Source organism: Oncorhynchus keta, chromosome 7, assembly GCF_023373465.1.
Source record: "Oncorhynchus keta strain PuntledgeMale-10-30-2019 chromosome 7, Oket_V2, whole genome shotgun sequence".
Taxonomy (NCBI): domain Eukaryota; kingdom Metazoa; phylum Chordata; class Actinopteri; order Salmoniformes; family Salmonidae; genus Oncorhynchus; species Oncorhynchus keta.
Genome location: NC_068427.1, coordinates 36,378,020 through 36,398,174, shown reverse-complemented (window position 1 = coordinate 36,398,174; position 20,155 = coordinate 36,378,020). Strand labels below are relative to the sequence as shown.

At 46.5% G+C, this 20,155-nt stretch overlaps 1 long non-coding RNA gene across 1 annotated transcript in view; it reads right to left on the bottom strand.

Moving 5' to 3' along the window:
• Positions 1–4,879: 4,879 nt before the first annotated feature.
• LOC118386334 (uncharacterized) overlaps positions 4,880–20,155 on the bottom strand; it is a 71,720-nt gene continuing 56,444 nt past the window's right edge. The window contains exon 5 of the long non-coding RNA XR_008139894.1: positions 4,880–4,898. This is a non-coding gene — a long non-coding RNA (uncharacterized LOC118386334). The remainder of the gene's footprint in view (positions 4,899–20,155) is intronic.

Genomic DNA, 20,155 nt, shown 5'->3' with positions numbered 1-20,155 from the left:
GACCTCAGCTCACTAATACACCCTGGGCTACACAAACACCAGGCAGGCTGACTCCTGACCTCAGCTCACTAATATACAAACACCAGGCAGGCTGACTCCCTGACCTCAGCTCACTAATACACCCTGGGCTACACAAACACCAGGCAGGCTGACTCCCTGACCTCAGCTCACTAATATACAAACACCAGGCAGGCTGACTCCCTGACCTCAGCTCACTAATACACCCTGGGCTACACAAACACCAGGCAGGCTGACTCCCTGACCTCACCTCACTAATACACCCTGGGCTACACAAACACCAGGCAGGCTGACTCCTGACCTCAGCTCACTAATATACAAACACCAGGCAGGCTGACTCCCTGACCTCAGCTCACTAATACACCCTGGGCTACACAAACACCAGGCAGGCTGACTCCCTGACCTCAGCTCACTAATACACCCTGGGCTACACAAACACCAGGCAGGCTGACTCCTGACCTCAGCTCACTAATACACCCTGGGCTACACAAACACCAGGCAGGCTGACTCCTTGACCTCAGCTCACTAATACACCCTGGGCTACACAAACACCAGGCAGGCTGACTCCCTGACCTCAGCTCACAAATATACAAACACCAGGCAGGCTGACTCCCTGACCTCAGCTCACTAATACACCCTGGGCTACACAAACACCAGGCAGGCTGACTCCCTGACCTCAGCTCACTAATATACAAACACCAGGCAGGCTGACTCCCTGACCTCAGCTCACTAATACACCCTGGGCTACACAAACACCAGGCAGGCTGACTCCCTGACCTCAGCTCACTAATACACCCTGGGCTACACAAACACCAGGCAGGCTGACTCCCTGACCTCAGCTCACTAATATACAAACACCAGGCAGGCTGACTCCCTGACCTCAGCTCACTAATACACCCTGGGCTACACAAACACCAGGCAGGCTGACTCCCTGACCTCAGCTCACTAATACACCCTGGGCTACACAAACACCAGGCAGGCTGACTCCTGACCTCAGCTCACTAATATACAAACACCAGGCAGGCTGACTCCCTGACCTCAGCTCACTAATACACCCTGGGCTACACAAACACCAGGCAGGCTGACTCCCTGACCTCAGCTCACTAATACACCCTGGGCTACACAAACACCAGGCAGGCTGACTCCCTGACCTCAGCTCACTAATACACCCTGGGCTACACAAACACCAGGCAGGCTGACTCCCTGACCTCAGCTCACTAATACACCCTGGGCTACACAAACACCAGGCAGGCTGACTCCCTGACCTCAGCTCACTAATATACAAACACCAGGCAGGCTGACTCCCTGACCTCAGCTCACTAATGCACCCTGGGCTACACAAACACCAGGCAGGCTGACTCCCTGACCTCAGCTCACTAATACACCCTGGGCTACACAAACACCAGGCAGGCTGACTCCTGACCTCAGCTCACTAATACACCCTGGGCTACACAAACACCAGGCAGGCTGACTCCTGACCTCAGCTCACTAATATACAAACACCAGGCAGGCTGACTCCTGACCTCAGCTCACTAATACACCCTGGGCTACACAAACACCAGGCAGGCTGACTCCTGACCTCAGCTCACTAATATACAAACACCAGGCAGGCTGACTCCCTGACCTCAGCTCACTAATACACCCTGGGCTACACAAACACCAGGCAGGCTGACTCCCTGACCTCAGCTCACTAATACACCCTGGGCTACACAAACACCAGGCAGGCTGACTCCCTGACCTCAGCTCACTAATATACAAACACCAGGCAGGCTGACTCCTGACCTCAGCTCACTAATACACCCTGGGCTACACAAACACCAGGCAGGCTGACTCCCTGACCTCACCTCACTAATACACCCTGGGCTACACAAACACCAGGCAGGCTGGACCTCAGCTCACTAATATACAAACACCAGGCAGGCTGACTCCCTGACCTCAGCTCACTAATACACCCTGGACAACACAAACACCAGGCAGGCTGACTCCCTGACCTCAGCTCACTAATACACCCTGGGCTACACAAACACCAGGCAGGCTGACTCCTTGACCTCAGCTCACTAATACACCCTGGGCTACACAAACACCAGGCAGGCTGACTCCTTGACCTCAGCTCACTAATACACCCTGGGCTACACAAACACCAGGCAGGCTGACTCCCTGACCTCAGCTCACAAATATACAAACACCAGGCAGGCTGACTCCCTGACCTCAGCTCACTAATACACCCTGGGCTACACAAACACCAGGCAGGCTGACTCCCTGACCTCAGCTCACTAATATACAAACACCAGGCAGGCTGACTCCCTGACCTCAGCTCACTAATACACCCTGGGCTACACAAACACCAGGCAGGCTGACTCCCTGACCTCAGCTCACTAATACACCCTGGGCTACACAAACACCAGGCAGGCTGACTCCCTGACCTCAGCTCACTAATATACAAACACCAGGCAGGCTGACTCCCTGACCTCAGCTCACTAATACACCCTGGGCTACACAAACACCAGGCAGGCTGACTCTCTGACCTCAGCTCACAAATATACAAACACCAGGCAGGCTGACTCCCTGACCTCAGCTCACAAATATACAAACACCAGGCAGGCTGACTCCCTGACCTCAGCTCACTAATATACAAACACCAGGCAGGCTGACTCCTGACCTCAGCTCACTAATATACAAACACCAGGCAGGCTGACTCCCTGACCTCAGCTCACTAATACACCCTGGGCTACACAAACACCAGGCAGGCTGACTCCCTGACCTCAGCTCACTAATACACCCTGGGCTACACAAACACCAGGCAGGCTGACTCCTGACCTCAGCTCACTAATATACAAACACCAGGCAGGCTGACTCCTGACCTCAGCTCACTAATACACCCTGGGCTACACAAACACCAGGCAGGCTGACTCTCTGACCTCAGCTCACAAATATACAAACACCAGGCAGGCTGACTCCCTGACCTCAGCTCACAAATATACAAACACCAGGCAGGCTGACTCCCTGACCTCAGCTCACTAATATACAAACACCAGGCAGGCTGACTCCCTGACCTCAGCTCACTAATATACAAACACCAGGCAGGCTGACTCCCTGACCTCAGCTCACTAATACACCCTGGGCTACACAAACACCAGGCAGGCTGACTCCCTGACCTCAGCTCACTAATACACCCTGGGCTACACAAACACCAGGCAGGCTGACTCCTGACCTCAGCTCACTAATACACCCTGGGCTACACAAACACCAGGCAGGCTGACTCCTGACCTCAGCTCACTAATATACAAACACCAGGCAGGCTGACTCCCTGACCTCAGCTCACTAATGCACCCTGGGCTACACAAACACCAGGCAGGCTGACTCCCTGACCTCAGCTCACTAATACACCCTGGGCTACACAAACACCAGGCAGGCTGACTCCCTGACCTCAGCTCACTAATACACCCTGGGCTACACAAACACCAGGCAGGCTGACTCCCTGACCTCAGCTCACTAATACACCCTGGGCTACACAAACACCAGGCAGGCTGACTCCTGACCTCAGCTCACTAATATACAAACACCAGGCAGGCTGACTCCCTGACCTCAGCTCACTAATACACCCTGGGCTACACAAACACCAGGCAGGCTGACTCCTGACCTCAGCTCACTAATATACAAACACCAGGCAGGCTGACTCCTGACCTCAGCTCACTAATACACCCTGGGCTACACAAACACCAGGCAGGCTGACTCCCTGACCTCAGCTCACTAATACACCCTGGGCTACACAAACACCAGGCAGGCTGACTCCCTGACCTCAGCTCACTAATATACAAACACCAGGCAGGCTGACTCCTGACCTCAGCTCACTAATACACCCTGGGCTACACAAACACCAGGCAGGCTGACTCCCTGACCTCAGCTCACTAATATACAAACACCAGGCAGGCTGACTCCTGACCTCAGCTCACTAATACACCCTGGGCTACACAAACACCAGGCAGGCTGACTCCTGACCTCAGCTCACTAATATACAAACACCAGGCAGGCTGACTCCTGACCTCAGCTCACTAATACACCCTGGGCTACACAAACACCAGGCAGGCTGACTCCTGACTTCAGCTCACTAATATACAAACACCAGGCAGGCTGACTCCTGACCTCAGCTCACTAATACACCCTGGGCTACACAAACACCAGGCAGGCTGACTCCTGACCTCAGCTCACTAATATACAAACACCAGGCAGGCTGACTCCTGACCTCAGCTCACTAATACACCCTGGGCTACACAAACACCAGGCAGGCTGACTCCCTGACCTCAGCTCACTAATACACCCTGGGCTACACAAACACCAGGCAGGCTGACTCCCTGACCTCAGCTCACTAATACACCCTGGGCTACACAAACACCAGGCAGGCTGACTCCTTGACCTCAGCTCACTAATACACCCTGGGCAACACAAACACGGCCTTGCAGCGTAATGCAACCTCTAATAATGTTAGCTCTAGTACACCCTCCACTACGCAAACAGCTACAATTTACACCACACTCAAATTACTGAGTGGGTGGAGAGCTTATATTCATGAGCTCACCTTGACTGACATCTTATTGAAACACCTATGTCAAGCAACTTGGATGCAGTGTTGCAATAAAACCATCTCAAGCAAATTCAGTGATACTCCAAGCAACTCAAACATGGAAACCGCCTCAACGATATACTTTATAATTATACATCTCCTGCTTGGCATGTCTCTTGTGATGTGGGTCACAGCAGCACTGATGGATGTGTTGACTTGACAACTGCTTTGGAGTTTTGGACAACCCTTCCCCCCCTGTTGTTCTATGCTTGTTGAAGACATATCCGGTAACTAGCTAACACCAGACACAGATGAAGATCTAGCTAGCCAGTAACTAGTTAACACCAGACACAGATAAAAGGGGAAACATATAAGTATCTTTGCCATAGTTGAATATAACTTTTCATTATATTTGCTGACAGCCTAGTCACATTTTGGCACCCATAGCAAGCTGTCTAGCTTTATAAACTAAGCCTCTCTGCAAACACGCCTTCTCCAAAGTTGGTTACAGTCTGGTACATATTTAAATGAGGTAAAATAATATCATGTGACCATCAGTGTGTTACAATTAGAGTTAAGGTGATGTCACCTTGTCCTGTTAATAATTAATCCATGTGTTTGACATGGGGGAGGGGACCAGCAACTTTATGATCAAACTTGATCAAAATGCGGAAGCAAAAATCATTTTTCATACTTTGGTCATCATACTTTCATTTGGTTTTCCTTCAAATATCACATTTAAACTAACACTCTGTTTAGTGTAAAGCCTTGTTTCCCAGAATGTTTCTTTTGAGTGAATTTTAGTTACCACCCATGATTGTATTTGTTGGTGACAGAAACATGGTTGTTGCATTTATCCATTTTCAGTCCTGTGGACTTCCATAAGTGAGATCCTGAACAACTATATTATCATTATTGTCATAAAACAATACACATTTAATTACATTAGGTCACACTGTTAGAGGTTTCTACAATTGTACCAGTAGTTTACTGTATTAATCATCAGTATGATACTGTATAAACTGAATACAGTACATTACTGTAGAATATACAGTAAACTACCTTACATTTGTTTTACAGCACACTGTAAGACCTTTCTGTAATTTCAACAGTAAAATACTTTAGAATGCGCAGCAAAATACCGTAAACGTGTTTTACATGATTAATTATGGTGCATTGTGGGAAAATGGTGTGGGCGGGGAAAGAGTCTCTGGCTCATTAACATATTTTAAGGCTTGCCTTGTAAGAGGCTATATTTGTTGCACCCGTGAGTGAGAATGCTGTACCCCCACAGAATATGGTGATATCCACCTCAGTCATGTGGTACACTTCCTGCAGGCTCATCCTGACAAGACCCTCCAGCATGACAATGCCACCAGCCATACTGCTCGTTCTGTGCATTTCCTGCAAGACAGGAATGTCAGTGTTCTACCGTGGCCAGCGAAGAGCCCCGATCTCAATCCCATTGAGCACGTCTGGGACATGTTGGATCGGATGGGTCAAGGCTAGGGCCATTCCTTCCAGAAATGTTCGGGAACTTGCAGGTGCCTTGGTGGAAGAGTGGGGTAACATCTCACAGCAAGAACGGGCAAATCTGGTCCAGTCCATGAGGAGGAGATACTTAATGTATCTGGTGGTACTTAATGCAGCTGGTGGTCACACCAGATACTGACTGTTACTTTTAATTTTGACCCCCTTTGTTCAGGGACACATTATTCCATTTATGTTAGTCACATGACTGTGGAACTTGTTCAGTTTATGACTCAGTTGTTTAATCTTGTTATGTTCATACAAATATTTACACATGTTACGTTTGCTGAAAATTAACACAGTTGACAGTGAGAGGACGTTTCTTTTTTTTTGCTGAGTTTAGCATCTCACTTGGTGAAGTCAATAGGACTGAAAATGGATGAATGCAACAAGCATGTCTCTGCCACTAACAAATTTAGTCATGAGTGGTAACTCAAAAAAGGCAAGGCACTCAAGGAAATATACAAATAAAGCTTTACACTAATCAGTGTGCTAATTCAACACTGATCAGTGTCTAAACGGGTCCACACTTTCAGTGTTAAAGGTGAACTGCACTCACCTATTTCTCATAATGTTTCTTCGGGTGCTCATTACGAAATGCGGCCAGCCTCCCGAGTGGTGCAAAGGTCCAAGGCATTGCATCTCAGTGCTAGAGGTGCTACTACAGACCCGGGTTAATTTCCGGACTGTGCCACAATCGGCTGTGAGTCCAATACAGTGCACAATTGGTCCAGCGTCGTCCGGGTTAGGGGAGGGTTTGGCCGGTGGGGCTTTACTTGACTCATTTTGGCAGGCTGGGTGCAGCTGGCTTTTGGGTTAAGCTTGACTCCACTTTTCGCCTTACCCGAGCCCTTTGCAGCGGCCATTACTGAAGCCCAAACAAGTGTTGTCTTTCGGGTGTGGTTTAATGTGGGTGTTTCTTTGCCAGTAACAAACAAATAAGGGCAGTAGTGAGTAACTTAGTGACAGCGAGGTAAGCTAAGCTATCTTTGCTACAGAGAGAAGTTTTGAAGTTGAGGACTTCTCCCCTCCTGACTGATTTGCCATCTCAAGATGATCTGCTAATTCAGTTCTATGTGTTTAGCCAACCTGAGAGCAGATAACTAGCTAGCATAGCTTGGGGATAGCTACAGCTGACTAGCCTATCGAGCTAGCTGATATTTCTCTGTCAAATCACAGTTATGCCAAGATAGCAAGAAGTACCAGTGTCTGGAATGAGACACGAGACACTCGTTCTACAACACCTTGATATGAAAGTAGCTTGCAAATTTATGTTTTATCACATCATGTAGATAGATGAACAACTGCAAGTTGAATGCCCGATCTTAAGTCAGCTCATGAGGTCAACACAATATTAATGTCTCACCAAATCTCTCCTTATATCCTCTGTTAGAACTTTCCTGGGGGACAAATCCCATAACTAATATCCCTACAGATGTAGGCTATGTGTGGACATTGCTCAAACATAGCTTAGCTAGCTTGAGTGCAGATATATTTAAAATTGATGGGTGTGTTTGTGTAACAAAGACAAAACATTTCCTGCTGTAAATAGGCATGATCATATTGATTCACTTATAAAGAAAGTATGCCTACACTTTACCTATCAAATTAAATTGTGTGTAGAGTATACCCACAGATAGAACAAGGAGCAGAACTAGCATGGCATTCAGTTCTATTTCTATAATCTATTCTAAGGATTTGGTTGTCTAACCACACACTGACATACACAGCTCTCTGGGTGAGGTTCTGTCTGTCTAACCGCACACGGACATGCACAGCTCTCTGGGTGAGGTTCTGTCTGTCTAACCACACACTGACATACACAGTTCTCTGGGTGAGGTTCTGTCTGTCTAACCGCACACGGACATGCACAGCTCTCTGGGTGAGGTTCTGTCTGTCTAACCACACACGGACATGCACAGCTCTCTGGGTGAGGTTTTGTCTGTCTAACCACACACGGACATGCACAGCTCTCTGGGTGAGGTTCTGTCTGTCTAACCACACACTGACATGCACAGCTCTCTGGGTGAGGTTCTGTCTGTCTAACCGCACACGGACATGCACAGCTCTCTGGGTGAGGTTCTGTCTGTCTAACCGCACACGGACATGCACAGCTCTCTGGGTGAGGTTCTGTCTGTCTAACCGCACACTGACATGCACAGCTCTCTGGGTGAGGTTCTGTCTGTCTAACCACACACGGACATGCACAGCTCTCTGGGTGAGGTTCTGTCTATCTAACCACACACGGACATACACAGCTCTCTGGGTGAGGTTCTGTCTGTCTAACCGCACACGGACATGCACAGCTCTCTGGGTGAGGTTCTGTCTGTCTAACTGTAACAGTATAATTTTAAACCGTCCCCTCGCCCATACCCGGGCGCGAACCAGGGACCTTCTGCACACATCGACAACAGTCACCCTCGAAGCATCGTTACCCATCGCTCCACAAAAGCCGCGGCTCTTGCAGGGCAAGAGGAACTACTACTTCAAGGTCTCGGAGCAAGTGACGTAACCGATTGAAACGCTATTTAGCGCGCACCGCTAACTAAGCTAGCCGTTTCACATCTGTTACATAACCACACACTGACATGCACAGCTTTCTGGGTGAGGTTCTGTCTGTCTAACCACACACTGACATACACAGCTCTCTGGGTGAGGTTCTGTCTGTCTAACCACACACTGACATACACAGCTCTCTGGGTGAGGTTCTGTCTGTCTACATGTAAAAACTACATGTATGTTTTGTTTTATATCCAAAAACCTTAGTTTACATTGGCACTTTATGGTCAGTAATGTTGTGCCTATTTACAGAAATACTCATAATAAACTTTGATAAAAGGTCTACCAGCCAGACCTATTATTTTTCTCAGGTTTTCGCCTGCCATATGAGTTCTGTTATACTCACAGACATCATTCAGACAGTTTTAGAAACTTCAGCGTGTTTTCTATCCAATACTACTACTACTATGCATATATTAGCTTCTGGGCCTGAGTAGAAGGAAGTTTACTCTGGGCACGGTTTTCATCCGAACGTGAAAATGCTGCCCCCTATCCCAAACAGGTTAACACTAGTAGTAGATGAAGCCCCTGAATGCTAAATAGTTCTAACCTATCCCTTGATCATGACTCCCAGTTCCATTACAGTAAAGGCAGAATACTGCCAGGGCCTGAGTTGAGTTATCAAGAGCAAGTGCTAACCCAAACAACAGACCTGTTCTCATAAATGTAGCTAGCTACCTTGCGGGTTATATATCAATATCTCTATCCGAGTTGAAATAAATTGGCTAGCTAGTTAATGTTAGCTAGCAGGGATCTTCTTAGCTAGCCAGTTCGAGTTGAAATATACGTGCGTTCGTTGGTGCAAGTAGAAACAACATGTTGACTTACCCTACTTGTAGAGAAATTCCAATACCATCCTCCTGTCTTTCATGTTGACAAAACGGTCTATGACTCTGCCATAAAGTCCACACTTTTATTTTTTGTTGTCCTAGGCTACCTAATTAAAATGCTTGCTCATTAGCTTAACTTGCTTTAATGGGCAACGATGAGCCAGCTAGTTAACATTAGTCTTCTACATTTATCTACATATTGAACTACATATTTAACTTCTCGGGCCAGGGGCACAATGTATGAATTTATAGTTGCATCAAAATCACCATTATAATCATTAGCCAGTATGGAGAATTAAATAAAACCACAAATCCCTATCTCCATATGTGGCTAATTTAGGAATGTGCCAATGTTAGCTAGCTCGCTATTCACCGGAGAACAACAACACAACGAGATGTAACAATTAAATGAGTTAATTCAAGTTATTTCTGCCAATGACGTTTGGCTCTCGATGTGATTTGAATGGAGCAAAGCCAAATCCAATCGGGCTTCCCTTGACACTTTGTTTTGGTGCGCCAGGACCATTCACATCTGAGCTCACTCAGTTTAGTTCAAAGCTGATTGGCTATTATTTTATTCATTTTTTAATCAAGAGAGGCCAAATTCTCACTGGCTTCCTTTGCATTGACCAGACAGCATCAGATAGATGGCCCACACATACAGAGACAGTGGGGCGCTGAGTGGCTCACTCGGACGCTTTCTCCATGAGATACATTCAGCCGCTTGCGAATTGAAAGGAATATTAGGAAACACAGAGACGAAAGATTAATTACCATTATTATTATTTTGTCAATTGTTTGGCGACACCTCCATTGGCATCCATATATACACGCCACTTCATCTTCATCTTCTTCTCTACTCCTTCTCCTCCCTCCTTTTTCAAGAGTATTAAGCTGATCACCAGACAGTGTACCAGTCACACCTAGACAGCTCATGTCCATACAGCCAATGCCAAAGGGGGCACACCTGGCTGTGCCCTGTCCTCTGTATACTCTCAGCTCTGGGCTAGCCAGTGGTCACGTGGTTAGATGTTAAACGTACGTCTGTCTGTGGTCCAGCCAGTCAAGCCCTGCATGCAAGCAAGAGATGTGACGTATACCTGTCTATGTATATTTGAGTCATGGGGCTTTCAAATCCCTCTCTGCTTCAGTCTCCTTATCTGCCAGTGGTTTGAGCTCAGTAGTGGTTGTTGCGTGTGTGTCTGTGTGTAAAACCCTCAGTGCAGCTGACAGACAGCAGAACATCTGACATGGCTTCAAATAAACTTCAGTTAGTGCTAAATACAGCTGCTAGAATCCTGACTAGAACCAAAATATTTGATCATATTACTCCAGTGCTAGCCTCCCTACACTGGCTTCCTGTCAAGGCAAGGGCTGATTTCAAGGTTTTACTGCCAACCTACAAAGCATTACATGGGCTTGCTCCTACCTATCTCTCTGATTTGGTCCTGCCGTACATACCTACACGTACGCTACGGTCACAAGATGCAGGCCTCCTAATTGTCCCTAGAATTTCTAAGCAAACAGCTGGAGGCAGGGCTTTCTCCTATAGAGCTCTATTTTTATGGAATGGTCTGCCTACCCATGTGGGAGACGCAGACTTGGTCTCAACCTTTAAGTCTTTACTGAAGACTCATCTCTTCAGTGGGCCATATGATTGAGTGTAGTCTGGCCCAGGAGTGTGAAGGTGAACTGAAAGGCTCTGGAGCAACGAACCGCCCTTGCTGTCTTTGCCTGGCCGGTTCCCCTCTCTCCACTGGGATTCTCTGCCTCTAACCCTATTACAGGGGCTGAGTCACTGGCTTACTGGTGCTCTTTCATGCCGTGCCTAGGAGGGGTGCATCACTTGAGTGGGCTGAGTCACTGATGGTTGTGGGTTGTGCCGTGGCGGAGATCTTTGTGGGCTATACTTGGCCTTGTCTCAGGATGGTAAGTTGGTGGTTGAAGATATCCCTCTAGTGGTGTGGGGGCTGTGCTTTGGCAAAGTGGGTGGGGTTATATCCTTCCTGTTTGTCCCTGTCAGGGGGTATCATCGGATGGGGCCACAGTGTCTCCTGACCCCTCCTGTATTTATGCTGCAGTAGTTTATGTGTCAGGGGGCTAGGGTCAGTTTGTTATATCTGGATTCCTTCCCCTGTCTTATCCAGTGTTCTGTGTGAATTTAAGTGTGCTCTCTATAATTCTCTCTTTCTTTCTCTCTCTCGGAGGACCTGAGCCCTAGGACCATGCCTCAGGACTACCTGGCATGATGACTCCTTGCTGTCCCCAGTCCACCTGGCCGTGCTCCTGTTCCAGTTTCAACTGTTCTGCCTGCGGCTATGGAATCCTGACCTGTTCACCAGACGTGCTACCTGTCCCAGACCTATTATTTGACCATTAATGAACATTTGAACATCTTGGCCATGTTCTGTTATAATCTCCACCCGGCACAGCCAGAAGAGGACAAGCTAGAAGATAGCCTGGTTCCTCGCTAGGTTTTTTCCTTGGTTTTGTCCTTTCTAGGGAGTTTTCCCTAGCCAATGTGCTTTAACACCTGCATTGCTTGCTATTTGGGGTTTTAGTCTGGGTTTCTGTACAGCACTTTGAGATATCAGCTGATGTAAGAAGGGCTATATAAATACATTTGATTTGATTTGATTCAAATCCTTCTGTCCAGCACAGCCTGCAGTCTGACTCACAGACACACAGACTCACACACAGACTGACCTGCAGTCTGCTCCTGGGATTACTAGACAGAGCTGTCTGTCTAGCTATACTTTACAAGTCAGAATCAAGCAACAATGTGCTATGTCTACTAACTCTCAATTATCAACCCTTGTGATTGATATCTAATAATATTGTCATTTGTAGGTCTACACAGACATTCAGTTATATTGCCTGTCAGATAGTGTAGCCTAAGGTGTTGAGATTGGATGACGACTGTCGAATAACAACATAATAACAATAGGTTACAAGACAATATGGCAACCCCATAGTGTGAATCAACTCATCTGAACAATTCAACACAATATGGCAACCCCATAGTGTGAATCAACTCATCTGAACAATTCAACACAATATGGCAACCCCATAGTGTGAATCAACTCATCTGAACAATTCAACACAATATGGAAACACTAGTGTGTCAATAAATTCAGCACTACTGAAAATTAAATAGGTAACAACTGCTAATTAAACATGTTGATGAAACATGTTCCTTCCTGTTCCACTCCAAGATGAACTCAAATCACCCTGCTGTGACTGTCTGGAACTCCACTTACTCACCACAACCACTATATGAACAAACGCATAATGATGTTGATTAATTATGCGTTAATTAATTACTGAAATATTAACAATGGGCTACATTACAAAATGGAAACAATAAATCAATAAATCACTACTGCAATTTATGGTAAACATTTTGATGAAACCTGTAATTCTTCCAGAATAACCTGACCTACTTCTCTATTCATCCTGAACACCATCCCGTTGTTATGTCTGGGACTCCCAAGTTACTCATGCATCACAACCACTGTATTGCAGCAGGAATGATCTGCTGACTGATCCCTGCGGTGTTGAGAAAGCATCTGAAGCATCTCAATCTTTCCCTTTGAGAGCCTTTATGACTCATCATGGATGATAATCCAGATCTAGCAGGCCCTAAAACACACACACAACACACATTAGGGAGCCGCCGCCGTGGGTCTAGTAAACAGGGGCTGAACCTGATGAGGAGAGACAGGCACATACTGCATCATCACTCCTGAGTGTTTATGCACTGACTTCTGGGCTAAACTGGTGAACCCTCCATGGTCCTCAGAAAGACCAGAGCTCGAATCTAATCTGGGCACTAGCCCGATACCTAGCTCAGCCCAGCCAGGTTCTGGCTACTCAGCCTTATACAGATGGATACTCCAGGGCCTTACGGGCAGCATTACCTCAGCTGATACGCATGTGGTCAATGGCAGGCAGGAAGTGAGTGAGTGTCTGAGATAATTGAGGCATTACTTTGTACAGCAGCAGCAAGATTGATGAGGTAAGAGAAGAGGAATCTATAGACCATTAAACCCCCCACAGACTGTACAATTTTAGCCGTATTATGCCATGATTTTGCCATCTCAGACAAAATGTCCACATTGTGGGCAAATTCTTAGGTCTGACATTTTATGTACCACTACGTGCGGTAGTAGTTCTATCAGTGTCAGTAATATTTAGCCTTTATCGTGTAGTGTGGCTGGTTTAAAAGAAGATTTATGGTCAATCCTGCAAGTGGCTGTAGAGCGAGAATCCGCCTACACAAGTCAAGAGTATTCATACTTCTTGCGCTTTGGGTCACGGAGTAGAGCTCAGTGTGTCATACACATCCACAACATTGGTCTTCACCACTTAAAACACACTACTGGTGTCACGACTTCCGCTGAAGTTGGTCTCCTTGTTCGGGCGGCGTTCGAAGTCACTGACCTTCTAGCCATCACTGATCTACTTTTCAGTTTCCAGTGGTTTTGTCTTGTCTTCCATCACACCAGGTTCCAATTCCATCAATTACATGTTGTGTATTTAACCCTCTGTTCCCCCTCATGTCCTTGTGGGTAATTGTTTCTTGTAGTGCCTATGCACGGTAAGCAGGTATTTACAGGGTTTTGTTTGACCCATTTATTGTATTGTTCTGTTGATGGTGGTTTATGGATATTAAATGACACCTTTGTAAATCAGTTTTGCTCTCCTGCTCCTGACTTCTCTGCGGCCAGTGCGCACCTCACTACAACTGGTAGTGATTCAGAGCTAATCTCTACAGCCAGACAGCTAATTACAGTCAAGATAGCATGCATTAAAAAGAAGGCACCGTTGTCCCACCTGCATCCCCACTTCAACAGTTCTTTTTTTTTTTGCTTCACAAGCTTGTCCAGAGGCTCTGCAATTGCCCCACACATTCCATATGGAGCCTCTGCACCGCATTGCCGGATCAAGCATAAAACACTATTTTACCAGTGACTGACTAATAGGAACATGGCCGAGTATACACACAATAACATGATTATTGTAAATTGTCTAATTAATATAATACACTGAACAAAAATATAAACAGAACATGTATAGTGTTAGTCCCATGTTTTGTGAGTTGAAATAAAATATCCCAGAACATTTCAATACGCATAAAAAGGCCACTCTAAAATGTGCAGTTTTGTCACACAACGCCACAGATGTCTTATGTTTTTAGGGAACGTGCAAAGGGAAGCACAGCTGAGAGCAGCCCAGTGACACAAGTCTACTATACGAGCTAAATAACTTCTATGCTTGCTTCGAGGCAAGCAACACTGAAACATGCATGAGAACATAAGATGTTCCAGATAACTGTGTGATCACGCTCTCCGTAGCCACTGTGAGTAAGACCTTTAAACAGGTCAACATTCACAAGGCTGCAGGGTCAGACAGATTACCAGTAACGTGTACTCTGAGCATGCGCTGACCAACTGGCAAGTGTCTTCACTGACATTTTCAACCACTCCCTGTCTGAGTGTGTAATACCAACATGTTTCAAGCAGACCACCATAGTCCCTGTGCCCAAGAACACTAAGGTAACCTGCCGAAATGACCACCGACCTGTAGTACTCACGTCTGGAGCCATGAAATGCTTTGAAAGGCTGGTCATGGCTCACATCAACACCATTATCCAAGAAGCCCTAGACCCACTCCAATTTGCATACCGCACCGACAGATCCACAGATGATGCAATCTCTATTGCACTCCACACTGCCCTTTCACACCTGGACAAAAGAAACACCTATGTGAGAATGCTATTCATTGACTACAGCTCAGCGTTCAACACCATAGTGCCCTCAAAGATCATTACTAAACTAAGGACTCTGGGACTAAACACCTCCCTCTGCAACTGGATCCTGGACTTCCTGACGGGACGCCCCCAGGTGGTGAGGGTAGGTAGCAACACATCTGCCACGCTGATCCTTAACACAGGGGCCCCTCAGGGGTGCATGCTCAGTTCCTTCCTGTACTCCCTGTTCACTCATGACTGCACTGCCAGGCATGACTCCAACACTATCATTAAGTTAGCTGATGACACAACAGTGGTAGGCCTGATCACCAACAACAATGAGACAGCCTATAGGGAGGAGGTCAGAGCCCTGACCATGTGGTGCCAGCCTCTCCCTCAACGTGATCAAGACAAATGAGATGATTGTGGACTACAGGAAATGGAGGACCGAGCACGCCCCCATTCTCATGGACTGGGCTGTAGTGGAGCAGGTTGAGAGCTTCAAGTTCCTTGGCATCAACATCACCAACAAACTAATGTGGTCCAAGCACACCAAGACAGTTGTGAAGAGGACACGACAAAACCTGTTCCCACTCAGGAGACTGAAAAGATTTGGCATGGGTCCTCAGATCCTCCAAAGGTCCTGCATCCTGACTTGTTGCTGCCTGGTATGGCAACTGCTTCCAAGGCACTACAGAGGGTAATGCGTACCGCCCAGGACATCACCGGAGCCAAGCTTTCTGCCATCCAGGACCTCTATACCAGGTAGTGTCAGAGGAAGGCCCTAAAAACTGTCAAAGACTCCAGCCACCCTAGTCATAGACTGTTCTCTCTGCTACCACACGGCAAGCAGTACCGGAGCGCCAAATCTGGGTCCAAGAGGCTTCTAAACAGCTTCTACCCCAAGCCTTAAGACTCCTGAACAGCTAACCACATGGCTACCCAGACTATTTCCATTGCCCCCCTCACGACCCCCCTTCTACTCTCCGTTATTATCTATGCGTAGTCACTAGTAACTCTACCTACATGTACATATTACCTCAATTACCTCTACACCGAAGCCCCTGCACATTGTTGGTTAAGGGCTTGTAAGTAAACATTTCACTCTAAGGTATACCTGTTGTATTCGGCACATGTGACAAATACAATTTGATTTGATTTTGATTTGAGATCCTGAGGCTCATTGACACACCATTCACCTGCCGCCATCAACTCATGTTTCAGATCTGTTATCCAAGATGGCGTAGCAGTCAGACGTGTGTTTGTCTTGTCCCGTCTTGTCCCATGTAAATAGTCGGTCTCATCTTTTTTTAGTATATATTTTTATATTTTAATCCCACTTTCCACCTACAATCTAAATATACAGTCCTGCAACCCTCCCCACCCAATGAGGTACAGATCTTCTATTTTTATACATAACTGGAACCTCCATCAGAAGCTAGCCAGCTAACTAGCTACTAGCTAGTAGTCACTATTAGCCACGGCTAGCAGTCTTCACCTTTAGCTAGGTCACCAGCCAGCTTTAGCTTGGCCAATACATGCCAGTCTGCACAGTACGATATCGGACTGCTTTCCTCCACCACATCACTGGACTCCTACCGCAAGTCCTTGGCCATTACGCCGGATCATCGCAGCTAGCTAGCTGCAATCGAGTGGCTACCCCTGGCTATGCCTCTGTCCCGAAGCAAGCACCAGTTAGCCTTGAGCTAGCCTCGAGCTAGGCCCATCTACGGCTAGCCGAAGAGGTAGACCAGCTAATACGTGGGCTACAACACCTCTTTTGCCAATTGGCCTAGATCCTTTATTGCCGATACGGAGCCCTGCCAATCAATCATGACTGGTCTGCCAACATAATCATCCAATGTGGTTTAAACAGACGTTTCCATTGCGTTGTCACCGAAGACCCATCTGCTAGCCCCGGCCTACTAGCTTTCTGAATGCCGTGCCTCCCACTCACCAACATAGTAGCGACTACCGAATGGCTCCCAGACTCACCTATTGCTGCTCATTGGACTCCACACACGGGGAGAACTCACCTGGTTTAGCTGGTGTCCCCAGAGATGCAAGCTCTCTCATCGTCACTCAATGCCTAGGCTTACCCCCACTGTACTCACATCCTACCATACCCCTCAAAAGGGGGAGACACTCTAGACCCAAACTGTTACAGACCTATATCCATCCTGCCCTGTATTTCTAAAGTCTTTGAAAGCCAAGTTAGCAAACAGATCACCGACCACCGAATCCCACCGTATCCCACCGTACCTTCTCCACTATGCAATCTGATTTCCGAGCTGGCCATGGGTGCACCTTAGCCATGCTCAAGGTCCTAAACAATATCATAACCGCCGTAGATAAAAGACTGTACTGTGCAGCCGTTTTCGTCGAACTGGCCAAGGCTTTCGACTCTTTCAATCACTGCATTCTTATTGGCAGACTCAATAGCCTTGGTTTCTCAAATGACTGCCTAGCCTGGTTCATCAACTACTTCTCAGATAGAGTTCAGTGTGTCAAATCGGAGGGCCTGTAGTCTGGACCTCTGGCAGTCTCTATGGGGGTGCCACAGGGTTAAATTCGGTTCAACTCTTTTCTCAGTATACATCAATGATATTGCTCTTGCTGCTGGTGATTCTCTAATCCACCTCTATGCAGACTACACCATTCTGTATACATCTGGCCCTTCCTTGGACACTGTGTTAACAAACTTCCAAAGGAGCTTCAATGCCATACAACACTCCTTCCGTGGCCTCCATTTGCTCTTAAATGCAAGTTAAACTAAATGCATGCCCTTCAACCGATTGCTGTCCGCACCTGCCCACCTGCCTAGAATCACTACTCTGGACGGTTCTGACTTGTGGACAACTACAAATACACTAAGTGTCTGGTAAGACTGTAAACTCTCCTTCCAGACTCACATTAAGCATCTCCAATCCAAAATTAAATCTAGAATCGGCTTCCTATTTCGCAACAAATCCTCCTTCACTCATGCTACCAAACATACCCTCGTAAAACTGACTATCCTACTGATCCTTGACTTCGGCGATGTCATTTACAAAATAGCCTCCAACACTCTACTCAGCAAATTCGATGTAGTCTATTACAATACCATCCGTTTTGTCACCAAAGCCCCATATATTACCCACCACTGCGACCTGTATGCTCTCGTTGACTGGCCCTCGCTACATATTTGTCGCCAAGCCCACTGGCTCCAGGTCAACTATAAGTCTTTGCTAGGTGTAGCCTTGCCTTATCTCAGCTCACTGGTCTCCATAGCAACACCCACCCATAACACGCGCTTCAGCAGGTATATTTCACTGGCGATCCCCAAAGCCAACACCTCCTTTGGCTGCCTTGCAAAAATCACTGAAGCTGAAGACTTATATCTCCCTCACTAACTTCAAGCATCAACTGTCAGATCAGCTTACCTACTGTACCTGTACACAGCCCATCTGTAAATAGCACACCCAACTACCTCATCCTCGTTTTGTTATTTAAAAAAATATATTTTGCACCCCAGTATCTCTACTTGCACATCATCATCTGCACATCCATCATTCCAGTGTTAAAGCAAAATTGTAATTATTTCGCCACTATGGCTTATCTATTCCCTTACCTCCCTAACCTTATTATATTTGCACACACTGTACGTAGATTTTTCTATTGTGTTTGGACTGTACATTTGTTTATCTCATGTTTAACTCTGTGTTGTTTTTGTCGCAGTGCTTTGCTTTGTCTTGGCCAGGTCGCAGTTGTAAATGACAACTTGTTCTCAACTGGCCTACCTGGTTAGCCGCATGTTGCATTTCCTGGAAGCTGAAAATGTCCCAGTTCTTCCATGGCCTGCATACTCACCAGACATGTCACCTATTTAGCATGTTTGGGATGGTCTGAATTGATGTGTACGACCAAGTGTTCCAGTTCCCGCCAATATCCAGCAAACTCGCACAGTGGGACAACATTCCACAGGCCACAATAAACAGCCTGATCAACTCTATGGGAAGGAGATCGTGCTGCATGAGGCAATTGATGGTCACACCAGATACTGACTGGTTTTCTGATCCATGCCCCTACCTGCATATCTGTATTCCCAGTAATGTAAAATCCATTGATTAGGACCTAAGTAATTAATTGAAATGTACTGATGTCCTTGTATGAACTGTAACTCAGTAAAATATTTGAAGTTGTTGCAGGTTTGCGTTTATATTTTCTTCCAGTATAGTTCGATTTAAACGCGTACATGCTTTGCAAGAACGATTTCCATAATAATCTTGTTTACATGACACATTGAAATCAGGCTACCTGATGGGAGAAAAGCACAAAATAGCCAATCAAAATAAATATTATACTACAGCAACCATGTTATTTTGGGGAAGCTTATTTGATTCTGAATTCAGACGTGTAAAGTTTGTATTTGAAAACAATTTCTGAAGTGCATACTTTCAAAACTCACTTCACTGGCACATAAGCATAGAGGGAGTTTTGCACTGCTGGTGCTGGCACCTACGCAGATGAAATACACCGCTGCAGTTGACATAGCCTACGTCGGGTTGACGTAGCCTCGCAAGCCAATCGCAGAATGTGATGGGGGAAATGAAGCATATAGTGCAATCTGGCCAGATTTTTATTTGGTAACATCGCACAGTGCGAGATGATAATCGTAAAAGACTGAATCCAACATACAGCCTGCAAATGACTTTACTTCATCTGGGTCTTGTCTAGGACCAACACACACACACACACACACACACACACACACACACACACACACACAGAAAACATGAAAACATCTCTTTGAAATGGGGTCCTTTGTTCCTGCTCGATGATTCTTTAAATAGCCAGTGATAACCATCTTCTTTAGGAAAACAATGTCACCTTTACATGTTGCAGTTTTACTGATACAGTCATACT